At 39.7% G+C, this 14930-nt stretch overlaps 1 long non-coding RNA gene across 1 annotated transcript; it reads left to right on the forward strand.

Annotated features, from left to right (window-relative positions):
- The first annotated feature begins 973 nt into the window (after positions 1 to 973).
- Positions 974 to 5268, forward strand: LOC137039553 (uncharacterized). Its single transcript, XR_010897690.1, has 3 exons — positions 974 to 1022; positions 1686 to 1820; positions 3016 to 5268. It is a non-coding gene; the product is annotated as an uncharacterized lncRNA (long non-coding RNA).
- Positions 5269 to 14930: the final 9662 nt, after the last annotated feature.

Genomic DNA, 14930 nt, shown 5'->3' on the forward strand with positions numbered 1-14930 from the left:
TGATTATCAAATCACACCGGAGAGGATGATGATCAGGTTTACACAATCGTAATGAGTTCATGCAGCTCAAGGGCTGCTGTCATTAAAGCAGAAGAGGACACACCAAAGACTTAATACGAAATTCATATACAGTTTTCACTTCAACTTTTCACTCGAATTGTTTCTGTGGAAATACACACCGTTTATACCAATATGCCAATAACCAAATGAACAACTATAGTTAATAATAAGGGTGTAACGATACCCTGTCACAATTCAATACGCAATACTGAACTTACGGTACGATAATATTGCGATACTCCAAAACATATGATAAAAGGTTAGAAAAATATGTACTGTTGATTAAAATTGCCATTACATTTGGGGTGGAAATGGGTTTGGACAATGCACAGGACAGTGCTGACACCAGAATAAAAATATTCATGTTTCTTATTTTAGACAAATACACTTGCACTCTGTCACGGACTAGATATATAAAATAATGTAGGCCACTTTTTACTGTTAACATAAGACATTTGGCATTATCAGCACCCACAGATTTATCATCCAGCAAAAAAAATTATTGTGACAGGCCTAATTGTTACACCCCTAGTTAATAGTATTCGATCCTTTTGCTTTGTCGTAAGTATTAGCCAAGACCACCCAAGGCGAGTCTAAGATTTCAATATTAGGGGGGCTCAGCCCCAATGTCCTCTGCTTCTAATGCTGGCACTGTGGACTGAAAAACACACAACATACTGACTACAAGACAGAGGATCCACCATTTTCATATAAGTTTTAAAGGGAACAGAGGCCATCTCAAATGTGTGTACAGATTGCGAAGCTAATAACAATTTAACTAAAAAGTCCTACTTTATTGAAATTAATGAATGTAACAAGAGATTCAGTTAACGACTTTCACTATTGTTGTCTTTTCTCTACAGATGCCAACATCACAACTGATCAGAATGCGACGGGAAATCCAACGCAAAAACAGACGCAAAATTCCACTACAGAAGAGTCCACAACTTGCAGGACAAGTGGTGAAGAATATTTAATAATTTCCTTTTTACACAATTTTTAAATACTCACTTTGCATTTTAAATTAAGAAACTTAAACAATTTACATGTACATTTGGGTCATGCGTGAATTCCACTAATAGTCAAGAAGTAATGGATTTACGGCATATTAACAAGTGGTCAAGTGTAATTTTGTCTTAAATATCAGTAAACATGTTCCAAAACTAAAACTGAGACCACTAGATAAAATGCTTAAGTTAAGCTTGTTTCTAATTTAATACAAATTAATCTGAAAAAACGTCTTATTCATTTAATGTCATAACATATTTCTTTTAAGTCCTAAACCTTTCTGTTTTATGTCTATACTTACATTAAGTTTGCATTCATTTTCAATGTGCTTTGTCTTTTCGATTCCACTGCATACAGTACATTACAATTTTTGTAAAAAAATTGAAATCATGGCCAAATAAATACCTGCTAAATAACTAATAACTTGTAAATCAGGTTCATAAAGAAAATTGCTTGAATTCCCTTCAAATGTTGGATGGAAAAATATATTTTTTTTTGATTCAAGGCAACTCTAATCTTTATGGATATATATAATTAATACTGTAACTATAACTAGACACATATCTGAAAAAATGATCACCCTTTTTTGGTGTCTTTTTTCTTTTCGTCCTTTACAGCTACAACAAGCCCCGTAACGTTGTCGCTTCCCCCCAGTTATGGTCAGTGGTGGATATGGCTTGCGATGGCAGTTGGATGCATAGTGCTAGTTGTGTCAATTGTTGTCATATTCATCGTCACTCGCAAAACTACAGGTACATCTACAATGAATTAAAGATTGTTACAGTGAAAAAAATATATATAAATGTTTACTTACGCCAACTTTACTCTTATGCCAAGACATGCTATAAAAAGAACTGGTAGCTGTGCAGAATATTTCTATAAAAAAACAATTTCTAATTCTGTATACAGTACAGAACCTGTACATTTTAACATTTAAAACTGTAATTTACACTCACAAATAAAAAAAAACATTCTAAACTAGTAAATCCAACAGCCCTTTTCTGCTTATTTTATATTTATATTTCTTATTTTATGAATGTAACAACATAAGACGTACAATTAAGAAGAATAAACATTATTATTAAAATGAAAATCCATTAAATGTGAAGTGTCACTGGGGATTCTGGGAATGTCAGTTTACGGTTTTTCACTGTAAATGATAAGATTAACTTTTTTTTACTTCCAAAAATGGTACCTTTAACAGTATTGTACTGTAAATGATATGAAGCAAAGACAGGATCAATCACCAGCAAAAAACAAATTGCTCAAGATTGGATGCTCGACAAAACAAATAATAAAAATCTGGGGGGAAAAAAGTCTTCAAAAATTGAAAAAAAAAAAAGTACCTTTTTGTGAGTCAATTATTATACTGTTTTGCTTTTTTGGAGCCTTGGTGTTTTTATTTTTTTAAAGATTTTTTTTACTGTAAAAATTATATGGAATGTAAGGTTAGATCTATTACAGTTTTCATAAAGGAATTTACTGGTTTTTACAATTACAATGACTTTTTGAACCTTGTGGTTATGATTGGTTACAGCCTGTAACTATACGTTTTGTTACAAACTGAGGCACGAATCAAGATACTTCTTGTAATGACAACCATGGCATTGAATTTTCTTAAAAGTCACACCAACTGATCAGGGTCCTTATAAAAGACCTTACTAAGAAACAACAACACATCTTCAGGAGTCTTTGTTCAAGGCTAGACATTTCCCTGGTCGCTAAGCGCTGAATGAGTGTGGGTGCATGTGGTTAAGCATTGTGAGCTTTAGTAAGCTCTAGCTGATGACGATTAGAATGGCTCTTATTGTATGTGGTTAGACTCGAGCAGTGGTGCAGCATAAGCATGCACAGCAAAACTGCTTTCCTCCAGACCCTCAGCGTGGCCTGTGCTTTGCACTGTTAACCATTTGATGTAACTCCAAAGTAAATTTTATTTGTTTCTAGAGATCATTTATGAGAACACCAAACCAGTGGAATCGGGCTGCTGCAGGCGAAATCGGAATCAGATGGACAACTGCAACTTGTCTGAATCCAAAAAAAATGAAACCATTAAACCACTGAGGAAGTATGACACTCTTTCAAGCAACAGAAACCGCAGGCCATAAGTATTACATATATAATAATTTTCCTGAAACTATGGAAGCCCATGGAACATAAGGGGAAAGAAACCCCTCTTTGACATATACAGTGGGGCAAAAAAGTATTTAGTCAGCGCCAATTGTGCAAGTTCTCCCACTTAAAAAGATGAGAGAGGCCATTCATTTTCATCATTGGTACAATTCAACTATGAGAAAAAAACTCTCATTGTCTGATTTTTAAATAATTTATTCGCAAATTATGGTGGAAAATAAGTTTTTGGTCAATAGCAAAACTTCCTCTCAATACTTTTTTATATACCCTTTGTTGGCAATGACAGAGGTCAAACTTTTTCTGTAAATCTCCACAAGGTTTTTACACACTGTTGCTGGTAGTTTGGCCCATTCCTCCATGCAGATCTTCCCTAGAGCAGTGATGTTTTGGGACTGTCACTGGGCAACACAGATTTTCAACTCCCTCCAAAGATTTTCTATGGGGTTGAGTTCTGGAGAATGGCTAGTCCACTCCAGGACCTTGAAATGTTTCTTACGAAGCCACTTCTTCGTTGCCCGGGGAGGTGTGTTTGGGATCATTGTCATGCTGAAAAGACCCAGCCACTTTCATCGTAAATGCCCTCGCTTGATGGAAGGAGGTTTTTACTCAAAATATCACGATACATGGCCCCGTTCATTCTTTTCTTTACACGGATCACTCGTCCTGGTCCCTTTGCAGAAAAAACAGCCCCAAAGCATGATGTTTCCACCCCCATGCTTTACAGTAGGTATGGTGCAACTCAGCATTCATTCTCCTCCAAACACGACAAGTTGAATTTTTACCAAAAAGTTATATTTTGGTTTCATCTGACCATATGAGATTCTCCCAGTCCTCTTCTGGATCATCCAAATGCTCTCTAGCAAACTTCAGACGGGCCCAGACATTTACTGATTTAAGCAGGGGGACATGTCTGGCACTGCAGGATTTGAGTCCCTGGCAGCGTAGTATGTTCCTGATGGTAGCCTTTTGTTACTTTGGTCCCAGCTCTCTGCAGGTCATTCACTAGGTCCCTCGTGTGGTTCTTGGATTTTTGCTCACAGTTCTGGTGATTATTTTGACCCCAAAGCGTGAGATCCAGATCAAGAGAGATTTTTAGTGGTCTTGTATGTCCATTTTCTAATAATTGCTTCCACAGTTGATGTTTTCACACCAAGCTGCTTACAGATCTATTGCAGATTCAGTCTTCCCAGCCTGGTGCAGATTCAGTCTTCCCAGCCTGGTGCAAGTCTACAATTTAGTTTCCTTTGACAGCTCTTTGTTCTTGGCCATAGTGGAGTTTGGAGTCTGACTGTTTGAGATTGTAGACAGGTTTCTTATATACTGATAATGAGTTCAAACAGGTGCCATTAATACAGGTAACAAGTGGAGGACAGAGGGGCCTCTTAGGCTGCATTTACACTCCAGGTCTTGATGCAAAATTCCGATTTGGTGACTATATCTGGAATATATTTTTTTGACGACCCACTTACATCATCTTTTCAAAAGCGACCCGTATCCGATATTTGCATTTACACTGTACACTGGCAAAACAGCCCAAGACGTTCTAAACCGGTGAAAGGAAGTAAAACAGCGCGATATGCGATGGACGCAGACAAAATGATTGCACAATGTTTTGCTGTCTGCACAGTTCCACACATCTTTAAAGGTCGGCAAAACATTTCTCTCTTAAGGCGGAGAAAAAGAGGAGTGCCCTTGACGGGGTTGCCAGGTTTTCACAAAAAAACCCGCCCAATTGCAACTCAAAACTGTGTTAAAGTAGCCCAATTCCGCATGAAAACCGCGGACTTGGCAACACTGGCAGTTTGTGTCCACCTGAGTTGATGTCATTCGCCTCCGTCCTTTTTTCAATGACGTACGACTCGCATTTACTGGGGAATATCCGATTTCCGCTTACATGGCAGACGCTAATGCACGTATCCAAATCATATCGGATTTATTACCACATTTGAGTGAGGCCTGAATTCGATCTGAGGATATCGGAATTCATGCGTTTTTTTACTGCTTACACGTTCACGTCATATCCGATCTGTGCCACATGACGGAATTGGGTCACTTGAACCATGCAGTGTAAATTAAAGCAGAAATTTAAAGCCTTAAAGCAGAAGTTACAGGTCTGGGAGAACCAAAATCTTGCTTTTTTTAGGTGACTAAATACTTATTTTCCACCATAAATTGCACATAAATTCTTTAAAAATCAGACAATGTGATATTCTGGATATTTGTTTCTCATTCTCTCTCTCATAGTTGAAGTGTACCTATGATGAAAATGACAGGCCTCTCTCATCTTTTTAAGTGGGAGAACTTGCACAATTGGTGGCTGACTAAATACTTTTTTGCCCCATTGTAAAGTCACAATTATGACATAAAAGGTCACAATTATTATAAGTCGAAATGTCAAACTATTTGACTAAATAATTTTGACTTAGTATTTCATAATTTTAACCTTTTGGGCCCTATTTTAATATATCTAAGCGTATGGTCTAAAGTTTTAACCTATCTAAGCATATGGTCTAAAGTGCACAGCACAAGAAAAATTGTGTAAATGGGTTGTCGCTATTCTCATAATGGGTGTGTTTTGGGCACAACGTGCAATAAATCAATCAGAGTCTCATCTCCTATTCCCTTTAAAAGCCAGTTAACTGAGCTTACACCATGGTGGATTCACTATTTACATGGCGGAATTTGCAAGCAGAAAGACTGAACGCTTCTCCAGAGAGTAATCATTTTATTCTTAATATTTAAAAGTGTTTGTGTGCTGCTGCACGTACCTGTTTGTGTAATGACAGTGTATCCACATTGTGCACCCTACCTTAGGCTCTCACTAGGGGGGTCTGGGGGTATGCTCCCCCGTGAATTTTTTGTGTGTAAAATAAATCATTAAATGGCACTTTCTGGAGAGTTTTGTGCAATGGAGAAATTGAGTCTTACATGATATGTGAAAGATCTCTCGCTTATGGCGTGTATCTTGTCTCTCATGTGTGCATGAGATTCCGGGAGATTTTAACTTATTTTGCGGGCATCAGGGAACCACCCGCTATCAATAAACGGGAGACTCCCGGAACTTCCGGGAGACTTGGGATGTCTGCAGTAGGAAACTGACTGCAGGCACATCAGCCTGAGAGCCCCGGTCCAATTTAACCACTAAACTGGCATACACACACACATTGAGACGCCTATTATACTACCATGTTTTAAAAGGAGCTTGTGGGCTGCCGTTTCCTCACGTGTATCTGTGATTATCTCACAGTGATTTACTGCGCACGCAAGCATCAGTTGTGCGCTCAGTTATTAATGGCATTTAAAAATGGCATTCAATATTATCCAGTAGAATGCGTGATGATTCTGTTTTTGTGCTCCACTATCGTACTTTCTGTAGCAATAGTGATATAAATGAAAACCAGCGGCTGTTTGGACAGATGCACAGACCCAAGTCACATAGCCTATATCCAATCACCTGTTTCTTATGGGCCAATGGGGGTCTTGTTTTTGTTCGCGCTGAAGTAAATACATAGCCTAGTAAAAGAAAAAGTTTGGCCAATCCGGGGCCCCCTCTACATGTGGGGCCCCTAGGCTGCAGCCTAGGCAAGCCTGTGTGTTAATCCGCGCCTGGATAGAGCCCAGTATCCCATTATTTTGGCATTATTTCCACCGATAGATATGACTAAGTTTGTCATAATTTTTTACTTCTTATGTCTAATTTATGATTTACAAAAACATGGTTTTACCCCCTTATGTGGCAGCAATTGGCTTCCATAGAAAACATATTAAATGCATTTGTTACTGCAACTTACTTTTGTTACTGTTACTTACTGTATGCAATTATTTAATGATGTAATATAGCATTTCTCAACAGATGCAAAGCTGTAATATAGGCCTAATGCTGACTTTTTGTATGTTTCTTGGTTGAATGACTCACACATGGCATTGTAAACATTAAAGAATTCATGAGAAAATCTGATTTTTTTGTTGAATGACTTTCGGTTGTATCATAGTGAAACATTCTGTGGTTACAATTAAATGTGGAAATTAATAATTAATAAAGCACGTGTCATTTTGACAGTACAAAATCTGTGAGATCTCAAGGATTGATATATTGACTAGATAACAAACAACACACTGTGACAAGGGCAAAAGAGGGAAGAATGAGAGGAATCGAGCTGTTTCATAGGTATGAATCATTAATTCTTATGAAGTCAATAAAGGAACTGAGAACTTTCTTTGAACTTTCGTTGTTGTCACATCCCGTGTTCTAACAGTAGTATACCTACTCGACGCCAGGACACGAAATAAGATATTATATCCCAGCCAGTCACCACACAGATAAATTAGGCCTCGTAGCCTCAATGAGAGCGACGACTTTATCTCAGATAATGAGAATCCATTAAATTAAATAAGATCGTTCAAACTGCGAACTATTTGCACAAACAATTATATTTCATGACAGAGACTTTACCAGTAGTCTCTGGGTAGTCTAATTATTATCAACAATGATACAATTGTAAATATATATGAACTTACCCACCTCGATTCGTGCACGAGACAGTAGTAGCCTAGTAGCGCGGTTGCAGGGAGAGCTCCGCCCACACAATCTGCTGATTGGCTGTCTATGATTGATTATGTCTGTTTCGAAGCCTTGTGTGGACCGTATTTTTTTACGGTCTAATAAGTGGACAGATAAATTGCTTGTCGCGAATATTGTGAACTGATTGAGTGAAGCGTTGAAATAATTAAAGGAGACAACATATTTCTATTTCAAGTAAGCTAATTACTGTTCTTTTGAACATCAAATAATCCTGAAAAAAACACGGTTAAGGCTATATCATGGTTTCCAGTTTCCACAACAATATTCCCTTACGAAAGGAAAATATATTTACCAATATTACTTAAAATATATTTTAATATATTCTAAATATATGGAATAATATATTGATGGTATTATAAAATATATTATATATTCATGTAATATATTGCAAAATATATAAATGATTGCCGCTTTCATTATATAGCAATATATTGGAAAATGTAAATATTAAATCCCATAATGTATTGCCTAATGTATTGCATGATGTTTTCCAATATACTGCAATATATTTTTGTTTCGTAAGCTCAAATTGTTTTCATCATCGGTAATAACAAGAAATGTTGTTTTTAGCAACAAATCAGAATGATTTACAAAGGATCATGTGACACTGTTGTAATGATGCTGAAAATTTTATTTTAGTTATTTTAAATTGTAATATTTCACACTATTACTGTTTTTACTGTATTTGTGTAACCCCTTCTGTTCGGACCGGGACTCGAACCCAGGTCTGCCGGCATGAGAGTCGGACGCTCTAACAAGGAGGCTAAAGGCTGCAACCTCTAACGTCAGTCGCTAGAGCGTCTCTTGAGGTCAGAGGAGTGAGGTTTACTCACACAGCAACTTCTACTAGCTGGCCTCCGTTACACTCACCCCCCTAAACCTCACTCCCATCCGGGTCACGGCACCAATGTAACCCCTTCTGTTCGGACCGGGACTCGAACCCAGGTCTGCCGGCATGAGAGTCGGACGCTCTAACAAGGAGGCTAAAGGCTGCAACCTCTAACGTCAGTCGCTAGAGCGTCTCTTGAGGTCAGAGGAGTGAGGTTTACTCACACAGCAACTTCTACTAGCTGGCCTCCGTTACATTTGGATCTTAAGCATCTTAAAAATAAAGTTTCAAAAAGGTGTTTTCACAGTGATGCCTAAAAGAACAATTTTAGGTTTCCCAAGGAACCTTTAAAAAGGTGCAGTGTGTAATATTTATGTGGATCTATTGACATAAATGCAATGTATAATATACATAACTATGTTTTAGTGGAGTATAAAGACCTTACATTATGCTTTTATTAGCTTAGAAGGAGCCATTTCTATCTACATGCACCGCAGGTCCCCTTAGTGAAATCGCTATTTGCGCCACTTTGTTTCCACAGGTAGGCTAGCCCTAAATGAACAAATTGCTCTACAGAGCACTAGCTACTCCCGGCTGTCTCATACGACAACATCTTTGTCCTTTGTCGGTCACCATAGCATCGAAAGTGCATGGTGAGCAGCACACATTTGCAATTCGCAACTTTACATGTTGAACCTGTTAAACTTTAGAAGTTAAATTAACCCTTTCTATTCTAAGTGTAAAGTGCATTTTAATAATCTGAAGAGACTTTTTCCACTATAAAGAATGGTAAAAGGTTCTGTGGATGTTATTTCTTCATGGAACCATCAATGCCTATTAAAAACCTTTATTTTTAAGATACTTCTATCAAAAACTTTTGTAAATCTTATTTACCCCAAACAGTATTGTATGTTCTGGTGAGAACAATTATGATGGTTATTAAGCAGCTATATTAAATGCAAAGGTAGGATAGTTCTGCAGAAAACAACTGTGCCCCATTTGCAGGTGCATTTAATGCCTAAAAAACGTGAAGGCCTTTGTCAAACAGAGTCATGAAGCCGATTTAACCTCCTAAAAGCTTACTGGCTCAAAATAATTAATTGATTTGAGTAGGACAAACTTAAATTAAACAAATTAGTTCAGTCAAATTAACTTTTATGATTATTTAGAACGCTTTCTTGTTCTTTCAATTTCACAGAACTGATATATTTTAAGCAAACTGAACTGTTTCATAGTTTATTCAAACAAGTTTAACTGAAGCTGGGCTGGGATTTCTATTTCCCAGCATGCTTTGCACATGGCACTCGAAACAGAGTAAATGCTAAAATTAATGTATTGTTTATTGTGCAAGATTAATGCAAAGTGGGAGATTAAGTAATTATTAATGTTTTGTTATGCTAGAATACTTTCTGGTAATGTGGGTTTTTAGAGAGTTACCTAGTAATAGTTTCCTGATAAGATTAAAAACATTGGGCCTGTCCAAATACCCACATGCTGTGCTGTCTTAGCCACTCAAGAGCATGTGCATGCTACAGGAAGTCTTAAAAACACCAAAGCTGAGTGCTCTTATCGCACACTAAACGCACACCATCTACACTGATTCAAAGCGTATCATGCATCACATTCTGGAATTCATGTAGACTTCATGCCCTTAAAGGCACAATATGTAAGATTTTTAGATTAAAATATCCCAAAACCACTAGAAAAAAATGTATATATGTTGACTTGTGTTTTTACATTATCCCAAATGTTTCCAAGATTGTTTAAGAAAAAAGCAATTTTAACCAGGACATGCAGTGTCTGTGTGTCACCTATCAATAATATCATATCTCGGCTGCCACGTCATCAAACGTCACCGCCATCTCAATTTGAAGGATAATTGAAAGGCAGCCTTCATTTTGCGTCCTTCATTCAGCCTGTTTTGAACGATGCATTGGATGTATCCTTCGCAGCCTTAAATCACCCACAATCCTTTTTACACATTCCAATTCAAGAAAATAAACTGACAGAAAATGATCTTGTTTGAGTTTATTAGGAAATGTACAAAAATAATGTTGTTCAACATGAAAGCATAAATGTTATAAACCCACAGCAAAATAATAATAATATATATAATTGTATTATTATTAATTTTTGCTGTAAATTAATCACTAACACTAAACTGTCAATTTAAGTTAAAGGGGTGATGAATTGAGAAATCAACGTTCACTTGAGCTTTTGATATATAAAAGGTCATGAGAATATCCGGTAAGTTTCAGAGCTAAAAACTACCTTTTTAGTAAAAAAAAAACAAACGTTTTTATTGACACCAGCCCAACAAATGACAGATCTCAGAATGTGCCAGGCTGTGACGTCAGTGTGTGGTGAAATGCCACCTCAACGGAAGATAAGCAGTGCTTGATTCTGTAGCCCTGCCCACCGACTCGTATATATGGCATAAGCCTACATAGAGCTAAACTGGATCGAAATTTTAAGCAATAAACATGTAGTATTATTATATCCAGTATAATGAATGCAAGAATTCATTTTATTTCGAAAGAATATCCAGCACACATGGGGAAGACATTGCGCGTTCGTTCCTTCATTTTACCACAGATTTGTTTGTAAACAAGAGACTGGATTTGCAGACAGGGTGAAATCACATGAATGAATGAAGCAACACACTAATGTAAGTAAAAAAAAAAATTGTGTGTAATATTGCATTGTTGCAGATCGTTTGATATGCTACGTGTCTAACGGAACAATTTAGCATAAAGGTGGAAGAATGACCATGGACAGTAAAAGAAATGGACACAGCGATCCCACTGACTTCAACGTCGAAAAATGAAGTCAGTTAGAAGCACTCCCTGATGGCTGAGCGAACTGCGCAGACTCAGACTGAGCTTGATGACGTAGATGTGACGTAAGCAACCTCTGACAGTTGTAAGTCTTCTAGTAGATGTGGAAAGTGTGGAACCCTAGTAGGGTTCTAGTAGGAACCCCCGGTGAGGCGGGAAGTTAAACGCTGGTCGCCTCATTCAGAGATCACGCTACAGGCAGCTCTTGATGACGTTGACTGGGACATGTTCTGGGCGAGTTCATCGGACGTCAGCGAGTTCACTGATGTGGCGCTCTGCTTCATCAACACACTGACAGAGCAAGCCACACAAACAATAACTATAACGTCCTTCTCTAATCAGAAACCGTGGTTGGACAGTTCAATCCGCGCTGCAGTGAACGCCCGCACTGCCGCATACAACGCCGGTCTACTAACAGGGAATATGCGGGATTATAAATCATTTAGTTATGCTCTCCGACGTGCCGTTAAAGCCGCAAAGCTCCATTATAGGGATCGCGTGGAGTCTTATTTCCAACTCAACGACTCCCGGCGGATGTGGCAGGGACTGAGGACCATCTGTGCTTTTGGAACGAAATCCTCTGCAGAAGTGAGAGCTGATCCGTTGCTTGTGAACGAGTTAAACTCTTTCTACGCTCGCTTTGATGGCAATCGCGGCAGCGCGACACCGCCGAGTGACGCGTCAGACAGAATCACTCAGAGCTGCAACAATCACGTGATCTCTGTCTCGGAGGATGTAGTTCGCAGGACACTCAAACGTGTGGATGTTAGGAAAGCTGCTGGTTCGGATGGCGTTTCAGGTCGTGTCCTGCGGTCCTGTGCTGATCAGCTCGCTGGACTCCTCACATCCATCTTCAATGAGTCCCTTGCTACATCTGTGGTCCCAACCTCATTCAAAAAATCCACCATCATCCCTGTCCCTAAGAACAGTAAACCCTCTTGCCTAAATGACTATCGCCCAGTGGCTCTCACGTCTTTAGTCATGAAGGTCTTTGAGAGACTCATCAAAAACAACATTTGCTCCTCCATCCCTGACACCTTGGACCCTCTTCAGTTCGCCTATCGTCCCAATAGATCGACTGAAGATGCCATCTCTCACGTCCTCCACTCCTCCCTCACACACATCGACAGCAAGAATGGGAACTATGTAAGACTGCTATTTATTGACTATAGTTCAGCCTTTAACACCATAGTTCCCATTAAGCTAACTAACAAACTCCTGGATCTCGGACTGAACTCTTCTCTCTGTCACTGGATTGAAGATTTCCTCACTGGCAGACCTCAGGTGGTGAGAGTAGGACAGTTCACCTCCACCTCCATCACAGTGAGTGTGGGAGCTCCACAGGGCTGTGTCCTCAGTCCCCTGCTCTACTCTCTCTACACGCATGACTGTTTGTCCACACACAGCTCCACCTCTGTCATCAAGTTTGCGGATGATACTGTTGTCCTGGGCCTCATTTCCAACAACAATGAGACCGCATACTTGGACAAGGTAGAGCAACTGACATCATGGTGCCAAGACAACTGTCTCCTTCTGAATGTGAACAAGACCAAAGAACTGATTGTGGACTTCAGGAAGAGACAGCAACGGTCATATTCCCCTCTCATGATCAGCGGGACACCAGTAGAGAGAGTGAGCAGCTTCAAATACCTGGGTGTGAACATCTCCGAGAACCTGAGCTGGACTGCACATATCCAGTCTCAGGTGAAAAAGGCCAGGCAAAGACTGTACCACCTGCGCCACCTGAGGAAATTCCGGGTCTCACCAGCTATCCTGAAAACTTTCTATTCAGGGGCGATAGAAAGTTTACTGACTCAGTGCATCACAGCGTGGTATGGTAACAGCACCAGTCACGACTGCAAAGCCCTGCAAAGAGTGGTGCGCTTGTCCGAGCGCATCTCAGGGTCAGCTCTCCCGTCTCTGCAGGACATCTACATCAAACGATGCAGAGGCAGAGCTACAAAAATCATCAAGGACATTAATCACCCGGCCAACCCCCACTTCACCCGGCTGCCTTCTGGTAAGCGCTTCCGTAGCCTGATGGCCAAAACTGAGAGACTCAGGAGTAGTTTCTTCCCACATGCCATCAGACTCCTGAACGCTGTCACTTAAAGGGGGGGTGAAATGCTGTTTCATGCATACTGATCTTTTTACACTGTTAAAGACTTGGAATCCCATACTAAACATAGACAAAGTTTCAAAAGTTAAGGTGGACGTTTGATGGGAGTATTTCTTTGTCAAAAATACTACTTCCGGTTAGTCATAAGTTTCGGCAAGTTTTTTGAGATCATGCGTTCCCATTGACGTTAGTGGGGGCGGAATTTCCTTGTATGGGCCTTACGGACAATTCTACCGGAAGTGCGTGAGAGAGAGCGAGGGAGAGAGCGAAAGCAACAGGCTACGCCCATCAAAGCGCTGGCTTGTAGGATGCTAAACAGGTGATATAACCAGTAGCTACTGACTTACCCACTGATAGGCCGGCGGTCGATCTGTATTAGCACTTTCCTCACGCGACGGGCGACTCACTTTCCTCACGCGGCAGGCGAATCACTTTCCTCACTGAGCGAATCACTTTCCTCACCGAGCGACTCACTTTCCTCACGCGGCGGGCGAATCACTTTCCTCACTGAGCGAATCACTTTCCTCACAGAGCGAATCACTTTCCTCACCGAGCGACTCACTTTCCTCACGCGGCGGGCGAATCACTTTCCTCACTGAGCGAATCACTTTCCTCACAGAGCGAATCACTTTCCTCACAGAGCGAATCACTTTCCTCACAGAGCGACTCATTTTCCTCACGCGGCGGGCGAATCACTTTCCTCACTGAGCGAATCACTTTCCTCACAGAGCGAATCACTTTCCTCACAGAGCGAATCACTTTCCTCACGCGGCGGGCGAATCACTTTCCTCACTGAGCGAATCACTTTCCTCACAGAGCGAATCACTTTCCTCACAGAGCGACTCACTTTCCTCACTGCAGCGCGCTGCTGCACACGTCATTATTTAGCTCCACTCACACGACACGCCCCCACCCGCTCGGCTTTTTTCGGAAAGACTCGGAACAGCGCATCTTTCTTATATAATTATAAAAAAAATAAAGACTTTTCGGAGATATGCAGGATGCAATGCTACTCTATAGGTACTCAAGATTGACATGACACTGACTGAAACTGAGTGTTTCACCCCCCCTTTAACAACAAGTGACTTCACCTCACTTCAGTACTAAAACTCACATACTGATATTGCACTGCACTTTACTCTTGTGTTCATGTAACTACTCATTATAATGCTGTTTGCACATTACACTCCTGCACTTCTGTTATCCACGTATTTATTTTTATAGTCTCCAGTTTTACTTTATCTCACTTATTTTATTCCACATCTCTTATTTCTTTTACTTGATTTATTCATAATTCTACATATGTATATATATAGCACCTTATCCTATTCCTATTTTGTCCTATTCCTATTTTATAATTTA

The sequence above is a fragment of the Pseudorasbora parva genome, chromosome 14 (assembly GCF_024679245.1).
Source record: "Pseudorasbora parva isolate DD20220531a chromosome 14, ASM2467924v1, whole genome shotgun sequence".
NCBI lineage: Eukaryota > Metazoa > Chordata > Actinopteri > Cypriniformes > Gobionidae > Pseudorasbora > Pseudorasbora parva.